Below are 9,359 nucleotides of genomic sequence, written 5' to 3'. Positions count from 1 at the left end.
CCTTGAGCCCAAAGAGACACAGTCAAGCCATCTATTGACTGAGACCTCTGAAACCAGGAGGCACAAATCAACCTTTCCTTCTCTACATGTTTTTGTTGCGTATTTCATCAAAGTGATACAAAAACTGACCAAAATATAGTTCCTTTTAATAGACATGGTTTAGATTTGTGGTGTCCCACAAAAGTTCATGTGTGAGACATCAGAAGAAAGTTTAGAGTTGAAATGGAGGGTGATGAGTATTTTAACCTGATAAGCTCATTAATCCACTTAACTTGGTGGCAACTAATCAGGTAGGGTGTGGCTGGAGGAGATAAATAGTTGGAAATGTGACTCAGTGTTTAATGTTTTGTCCTTGGTGAGTCTCTTTCTCCTTCCTGATTGCTATATTCAGAGCTGCTTTCCTCCTCTAGGCCCTTCTGACATGGTGTTTGGCCTCACCTTGGGCCCAGAGCAGTGGAATTAGCTGTCTGTGGTCTGATACCTTTGAAACCATGAGCACCAATTAAACTACCTGCTCTAAAATTGTTGTCAGGTCTTTCAGTCATAGCAGCAAAAAAGCTGATTAAAATGGTAGATTTAAAATGTAGTTTTACCCAAATAAAACCTGGATTTTTTTTTGTTAAATGTAATGGAATAATAAAGATAATTATTACCTGGGGTTAATGTAAAATTTGAATCTTTCAAACTTTAAATTTGGTCCCAGGAAATTAGAAGATTTGAGTTAAAAAAAAAAACATTTGTAACAAAACATGATTAATATGAGGGCATAATGTTATAACTTGTAGTTATCTGAAACTTTTGAGTTAATAGCATTATTCTTAACTTTTAACAAAGTATTCCAAGAATAATCTCATCACCAAGGCATACAAAGGGTACATGTTATGGTAAGATGACAATAAACTATAGAGTAACACATTTTATGTGACCAATTATCACAAAAGCAATTTATTTTTAGCAACTTTTTCTCCCATTCCTCCTCCTCCTCTTTCCCTTCTGAGTCAATTCCCTCAAGTTTACACAGTAGGAATGACAGCTAGAAATGCAGGGTAGAAAATTGACTTCTAAAAGCTCAGAGCCTATGCTTCAGGTTAAGCATTGTGTCAAATATCATCATTTCTCAAAAAAAGTAAAATGAGTATAGGTAAAGACTTACTAAGACAAAATGAAGGGGATGGGACTGTGGCTCAATGGTAGAGCTTGCCTAGCATATGAGGCTCTGAATTCCATTCTCAGCACCAAATAGTAATGAATAAATAAGATAAAGGTATGGTGTCCATCTACAACTAAATATATATGACATTGAAAGAAAGACAAGATGAGAAGAAAACTTTTCTTAAGCAGACATAAGGTTTTTTTTAATATTACATCTAAATAGATACCTTTTTTAATGTATTGATTTTTATTTCTTGGTCAAAATTGAATTTGTTTGAACAGCATTTCTAGTTTGAATACATTTTTATATTTTTTTATTGATTGTTCAAAACATTACATAGCTCATGATATATCATCTTTCATACATTTGACTGAATTGGGTTTTGAACTCCCATTTTTACCCCAAATACAGATTGCAGAATCACATCTGTTACATACTCACATTTTTACATGATGGCTTATTGGTGACTGTATTCTGCTACCTTTCCTTATCCCCCTTCCCCTCCCTTCCCCTCCCATCTTCCCTCTCTAAATCCTCTGCTGTTGTTCAATTCTCTCCCCCCCCACTTGATACCTTTTTTTTTTCATTTTTTAGAGATTCAGTCCACTTTCCCATCCTGAGGCTTAGACATGCTGTATAAGTGGAAATTTCCCTTATACATATCATTTTTAGACAACAATGTCTTAAAATATGCTGAAAATAGTACTTTTTGAAATCTCATTTGTGTAAGTCATTAGTTTTTCAATTTTTTTTTTTTTTTTTGGTATTGGGGATTGAACTCAGGGACACTGAGCCTCATCCCCAGTCCTATTTTGTATTTTATTTAAAGACAGGTTTCAATTGAGTTGCTTAGCACCTTGCTTATGCTGAGGCAGGCTTTGACCCCATGATCCTCCTGCTGCACCTCATGAGCCTCCAGGATTTTAAGCATGGGGCTCCACGCTCAGCTATCTCCTTCCTTCCTTCCTTCCTTCCTTCCTTCCTTCCTTCCTTCCTTCCTTCCTTCTCCTTCCTTCCTTCCTTCCTCCCTTCCTCCCTCCCTCCCTCCCTCTCTCCATCCCTTCCTTCCTTGTTTTTTGTTTGTTTTGTTTAACTGTGTTAAGAAATTAGTTCCATTTTGCCTGCCACACAGTAGACCAATCCCTGGAAGAATGAGCTGTGCAAATGAGAAAGAACTCATCCAATCAGAGTTCAGATGTGAGAAGATAGGAGCAGCCTTCACTTTGCCTCTGGAGGATCGGGAAGTTGAGGTCAATTGTGGTTTGTTATTCTGTTCTTTTATAGAAAGTTCACCCACAGGACACATATGCAGGCCCAAATGAAGAACTATTAATTTTTACTAGTTTGAGATGAATAAATTAACAGGGAGTGCTTTGCTAAAGCCATGACCCTTTACTTCTGCCTGAAGATGTCCTGTGGTAACCAGGCAGAATATAGCTTGGCATATCTGCCTTCATTTTGCTTCTTTGTCCTTTGTTACTGTAAACATTGGGTCAGATCCCTGCTCACTCCTTTCTCTGCATCTATGCATGGTAATCATTTAAGAAGTGTTCACCTAAAAACTAGGTATACAAGTTTTATCAACCCTAAATTTATATAATCTCTCTTTCCCCTCAAGATGGGCAAAATTGGGGTATTCCATTTCAGACCCCTGGAGTGGCATCTATAGATTTTAAGATTCGTCATGCAGCTTCCAAGAATGATGTGAGGCAGGCAGATCACCCACAATGGGACTGGTTTCCTAAGCAGGAGCTGTTCTCTCATGGGGACTGAATTGCTTCTTCCAGGATCACAGGTCTGATAGACAAGCATCCTGAGTACCAAGGGGAAATTGCCCCTTTAGCAATTAAAAAAAAATCTGGAGGGAGCCTCCTCACAGAAGCAGGACTGAGAGGTGATCCATGACTACTAAAGTATGCAGACCTCTCAGCCCTGCCCCATTCATACCTCTACACCTGAATCTCATGTCAGCGGCTGGAAGACAGAGCAGAGATGCTGGTTTCCTTTTGATTTCCCTTTGTGACCATACTTATTAGTTTTTTAAATACTTTGCACAATTATATTTTCTATTTGATTTTGGTGGTGAATGGCCAGATGATTAGTTGAGAGCCCCATAATGAGGCATTTGGCTTAAGACTCCCATGTCACAAGTTCATGAAAACAAGTTAGTTGACCACTACCATTGTGACTTATGTGTCAGAGGTATTATCTATAGAAAAGTCAATAGGGTTATACACTCAGCCTGATGACCTCTAGGGCAGGTGATAATAGCATTGGTAATGAAAGAAGATTTACTCAGTTTTTGCTCAGTTTCAACTCCATTTGTAAAATCACAGTGAGTACCATGGTATTTATGGAGTACTTTCTATGCCTGGATTCAGCATGAGTACTTATAATATTGCCTTCTAGTAAGACATTTATTTGTCTTTTTACACTGTCTTTTTCCCAAAAAGAAATTTGTGGTGCAGCAGAAATAGAATAAGAAAGAGATCAACAGTGTTAGCAGAGCACATGGTCACCAGGGATTTGAGAAGGGGGACTCTGGTGGAATAGGGAAAGTATCAAATTATTAGCTATTACTTTGGTTAATTTGGATCTTTTTAGAAACTCCAACCAGAGACATATTCTTAACTCAGAGTTTTGTTGTGTATTGTCCTAGGGTTCAGGATCTCTTTTTCTTAGGGGAGTAGTCCAGTTGAGAAGTGCATCCTTCAGAAGTCTAGCATTACAATGGAGGGTTTATCTTCCAACACTCTAGTGATTTCTCAAAACAGAGGATTATTTAAGTTGGAACCTACAATTTTGGTATAAAAATGTATGCAGGGTCCTCTTAATCCCTATAGCCATCTCAGTCATATGCATATATGTATGTTAAATGCAAGAAAGTGTATGTGTGTGTGTGTGTGTGTGTGTGAGAGAGAGAGTAATATTCTCACCTTTGTCAGTAGATTTTAGTGAGATGACATTTCACTCATTTAGCATTTTATTAGAACAAAAACTGCACCTCATTGATTCAGAGGCATTTGTTATCTCTTTTATGTTCTCCAATGTATTCTACAGATACATTGTATTCTACAGATACATTTAGAACTTTTTTAGGTTAAAACATCTCTAATCTCATCACTATAATTCTATTTGATCTTTAGTAATAATGACTTCTTTTTCTGGAAATTTACAGGTTCCACAGTGGAGAAGTTGTAGAATTCTTGCATTCATATAGAAGAATGAGTATTTATACATGTATGTATACATATATATGTGTATATATATTCCTGTCTTTCTAGACCTTAACTACCTCCCTGAGACCTGCTGCTGTGCGCAGTCCAGTTTGTCTCAGGCCCATTCTGACTGACTTTGATCTCAAATCCACTTCTGGGCATAATCTGAATTTTAAAATACTCATGTAAATTCAGAACTCACAAAAATATTTGTAACTGAGATCTGAGAGACACCTTTGGGACACATCAATGTGCAATGAGACATCAGTGAGTTTAGGGACTCTCCAGGTTTCCCTTGACTGGTTATTTGAAATAATATCAACTCACAAATCAGAATCAACCAGTGGTGATTCAGTGCTCAATGAAAGGGCTACACAAAAACACTTAAAAGGTGTGTCCAGAAGAAAGGCAAATTAAGTATTTAATTGTATAGGGAATCCTTGGTGTTTAATTAGGGTGTAGAATTAAGTTAAACTACTTTGAATTTTGGTTTTCTAATGTAGAAGCAAGAACACAGTCCAGTAGACACAAAAACTGGATCTTTTCTCATGGCCTCCCTTAGATATGGAAGTATGGGGATAAATGCATATAGTACTGCATACATGGCATACATTAAGGGTGGCTGAGTAGCAAACCACTCCCTTGTGCTAGGTATGTGAGCTGCAAACTGCTTACCCTGTAGGCACAGACTGGGCATGAGGCCACATGTTGCAGTTCCCACACTTGCTCCATGGCCCAGTCCTCAATTGGTCACTACAAGGACAATTAGCAAGAAATTGTATTGGTGGCTGCCTGTAGTCTGCTTAGCTACTGTCTGAGTATATATACATGGTAACTGTGCAATAAAATCAGACCCGCTTCCAGCTTGGTCTCTGGAGGTCTTGGTTAGTGACTCCACAGCCACACTCTCCTCTACCAAGTTCCATGGACCTCCTCACTGGATGAGAAAGAGCCCATGCACAGAAGCTTCCTTTCCAATTCTTATAAATTGAAAGATTCAAGGGTGAACAAAAAACACAGCTGACTTTGGAACCTGAAAGAGGGCCTTGTGTCTCCACTGAAGCATGGGGTGCCAGAGGATGGTGGGTGGGGAAGCAATTATAGAATGAGACATGCCACATCTTCTTCCTATAAGGCTGAGTTCTGGAGGCTGCTCCTGTGAAAAAGAGGGAAAGAGGCAGACCCTGTGGAGACTATCCCAGGACACTGCTTCTGGGCAACTGAAATACCTGATTCCCCACAGTATCATCCTCAATATTGGCTCAAATGATTTGCTTGTCTTACATGGTTGTGTGAGATTGTGTTTCAGTTTGACAGAACTTTCCTTGATAGGATGCAGCCTTGAGGCAGGACAAGCCTTGAAATAAGAATGCAGGTGGCATTTCCTCCTAGGCCCCATCTGGTGTAACAGGAGCATTGAGGGAGGGTGGAAATGACCACTCCCTTCCCTGGGCCACAGAGGGTTGGGATGTGCACATGCCTTCCCGAGATACCTTCTTTAATTGTGGAAGTCCTGATTCCCTCCTTCAGTCTCCTGTGCTGTTACTAACAGGGCTGTTCCACTTCACACTGGTGGGGTCAATCGATGAGGAAGGGAAGGTTGAGAGGCAGTAGTGACACAGCCAGCCTTGGTGCAGGTCTGAGTCAATCTCTTTATTGTCAGAAATGGTCCATGCTTCAACTTATGTTGGACCAACCAGAAGGGTATACACAGTCCTGAGAACACCTGCCTCAAAATCATCATTTCTCCCACTAAATTCATGCTAGTAAATTTAATACTGAAAATCAACAACAACTAAACCTATTTCACAATTTCACTGAGAAAACTCAGTATTTATTTTTCTGGTGACACACTTTTGTATCTGAGCCATCAGTTCGCTTTTGAAAATAAGGGTTGCCTTATGACACTTCAGACCTCTCCTCAATATATTCATCCCTCTGTGTTCTCAGATTTGTAACTATTTGTTGTGACCTTTGTCCAGTGCCACTCATTTTCCTACACTAAAATCATGACTTCAATCATTTCATGTCAGATCTAAAATCCTATAACCATGCGTCCACAATTTGCTTTGTGAGTGTCCATCAAAGTAACATCTCCCATGCTGAAATGCTTCCTGAGCGAAGGAGTGTGAGGGATGAGTGGACTGTGAACTAGAACACTACTTTTTAAACTCCACTTACAATGACATTGACTATTATTCCAATCAGCATGTTTATTTGAATAATTTCAAGAAGATTCTTTAATGCATTTTGGTATAAAACAACCGGATAGAAGAATGTAGTTTTATTCCCTGGCAAAAATTGGTGGCACATGTGTGTGGCAGTATCCCTAGTTTCATAAGGTCTTTCATAAGAATAATTAATGATGCTTGGTGCTGATCAGTGTCCTACCTAGTATGTTGTGTCTGTGTGTATTATATGTATATTATATATATATATATATATATATATATATATATATATATAAATATATATATATATATATATATATATATATATATATATATATATATATATATATATACTTTTTTTTCTTCTTTTGGTACCAGGAATTGAATTTAGAGGCACTTGACACAGAGACACATCCTCAGCCTTATTTTGTACTTTTTTTTTGAGTCAGGGTCTTGATGAATTGCATAGCACCCCACTTTTCGATTAGGCTGGCTTTGACTCTTGATCCTCCTGCCTCAGCCTTCTGAGCCACTGAAATTGTAGGCATGTGTTACTGTGTCCAGCTTACCTAGGGTTTTTTTTGTATGTAAATTATCTCTTTCCTAGTACAGTTTATATATATATAATTTATACAGACCAGCATAGGTAGCTGCTGCCCCAGGTCTTTTCCCCATTATCCCACCTCTCTTTCTTTATCTCCTCCTCCTCTTCCTCTACCCCCTCCTTTTCCATCTCCTTCTCCTCTGCCTTTACCCACTCCTCCTATAACTCCTCCTCCTCCAACCTCTCCCCCTCTTCCTTCACCCCTCTAACTCCTCCATACTAATTCCTTCACCTGTACCCTGCTCCTTCCCTCCTCCAATCCTTCAATACCTTCCTCCTTCCCCTTCCTTCTCCTCCACCTTCCCCCTCTTCCTCTTCCCCCTCTTCCTCTTCCTCCCTCTATTCCTCCTTCTGTCCTCATCCCTTGTCCACATTTGTCCTCCTGTTCAACCCTTCCTCTACTTCTATTTTCTTCCTCCTCTTCCCTGCTTTCTTCTCCCCCATTCTTCACCATCTCCTCCACACCCTTCCTCCTCCACTCCTCATTTCTACTCTTCCTCCACCACTTATTCCCTCCCTCTACTCCCTCCAACACCTTCCTCCTTCCCCTTTCTCCTCCTACATCCATTTTCTTCTCCCCCTCCAATTTCATTCCCTCTTCTTTCTCCTCCATTTTCTCCTCCTTTGCCTCCACCCCATCCTCTGCCAACCCCTCCTCTTCATTTGTGCCTCTAACTTCACCATATTCACCTCCAACTCCACCATTTTCTACTCCTCCACCCCTTCTCTTCCAACCCTCCTCCTCCCCTTTTTCATTCCTTCTTCTCCACCTTCTCCTCTTCCCTCCACTCCCTTCCTTACACCCCTCTCTTCTTCCTCCACTTCCTCATCCTCCCTCTTCTTTCTCCAGTCTTCTACCCCTTCATTTTTTCCTTCATCTCTTTCTCCTCCCCTTCCTCCTTTACCCCCTTCAGCCCTCCCTTCTTTCTTCTTCACTCCCATTTTTCTTCCTGCCTTTATATTCCTCCATATTTTTTTCTAATCCTGGCTCCTTCCTTCTCCACCCCTTCCTTCTCCACCCCCTTTCTCCTCTGTGCTCCTTTATTCTTCATCTCCAGCCCCTCCTTCCTCTTCCTGCACAATCTTTTGCTCCTTCAGTAGCACTACACCTGCTTTTACCCCCACCAGTGACCAAAGTTGAGCACTCAAAGTCCAATTCCTTATAACTCTGCTCAACATGGACACCAGTGGGATTAAAGGAGGATGAAATGTCACTCTCAGCATTCAGCTACTGATGCATATAAAGGAAGATGGCAGTATCTTCCTGAAAGGAGAATCAGTTAAGAAGATGTGGGAGGAGAGTGCTGCACATATGAATGTTGCAGAAAATTGTCCTGAGAGAATGGTCACACTGGCTGGACCCATTAATGCCACCTTGAAATCTTTGTTGATCATTGACAAACTGGAAGAGGACACCAGCAACACTGTGAACAGTAGCACAGCTGCCAGTAGACCCCAGTCACTGTGAGACTGGTGGTCCCTGCAATGTGGCTCCCTTATTGGAAAAGGTGGTTATAAGATGAAGGAGATTTGAGAGAGCACAGGGGCTCAAGCCCAGGTGACAAGGATATGCTCCCCAATGTAGCAGGTGGGCTTTTGCTATTGCAGACATTCCACGAACCGTCACTGAGTGTGTCAAACAGATGTGCATGGTCATGTTGGGGTCCCCCTGTAGGGTTGGGCATCCCATTACTGCCAAGATACCACCTTCTGCAGTCCTATTTACAAAGGATCAGGAGAAGTACAGCACAGGCAGTGAGAGTGCAACCTTTTCCCACAGCACCTCATCCATTTGCTTCAATCCCTATCTAGAGGGACCCCTCTAGAGACCTGTGCCTTTCAAGGACAGTCTGCCATTTCATAGCTAGTCTTGGCCAAGCTGCACAAGTTGTCAATGCAATAGTCTCATTGTCCCATGACACATGATCATAACAGATTAAGCAGCATTGATTCCAGCTCTTCAGATTTGAAAGGCTGTCTGACAGGTTTGCATGCACCTGGTCAGGCTACTCCTAAACTCAGTGACCCAAACAACTTGATTGGCTGCCAAAACAAATGAAATCCTTCAGATGTCTGGGGCACAGGTGAATATTGTGAGCCCAGTGGAAGTTCTACTGATAGCAGCTCACCATCACTGAATCTGCTGCCAGCACTAGCCTGGCTCAGAATTTCATCAAGCTCAGCCTTTCCTCAGAGAGAGGTGACATGGGGAG

At 40.9% G+C, this 9,359-nt stretch overlaps 1 pseudogene; it reads left to right on the top strand.

Moving 5' to 3' along the window:
* Nucleotides 1-8,323: 8,323 nt before the first annotated feature.
* On the top strand, nt 8,324-9,010 carry LOC144251830 (poly(rC)-binding protein 2 pseudogene; annotated as a pseudogene).
* Nucleotides 9,011-9,359: the final 349 nt, after the last annotated feature.

Source organism: Urocitellus parryii, unplaced genomic scaffold (genome assembly GCF_045843805.1).
Source record: "Urocitellus parryii isolate mUroPar1 unplaced genomic scaffold, mUroPar1.hap1 Scaffold_240, whole genome shotgun sequence".
NCBI classification, from domain to species: domain Eukaryota; kingdom Metazoa; phylum Chordata; class Mammalia; order Rodentia; family Sciuridae; genus Urocitellus; species Urocitellus parryii.
The sequence above is the reverse complement of the archived record's forward strand: the minus strand, read 5'-3'. Positions and strand labels throughout refer to the sequence as shown.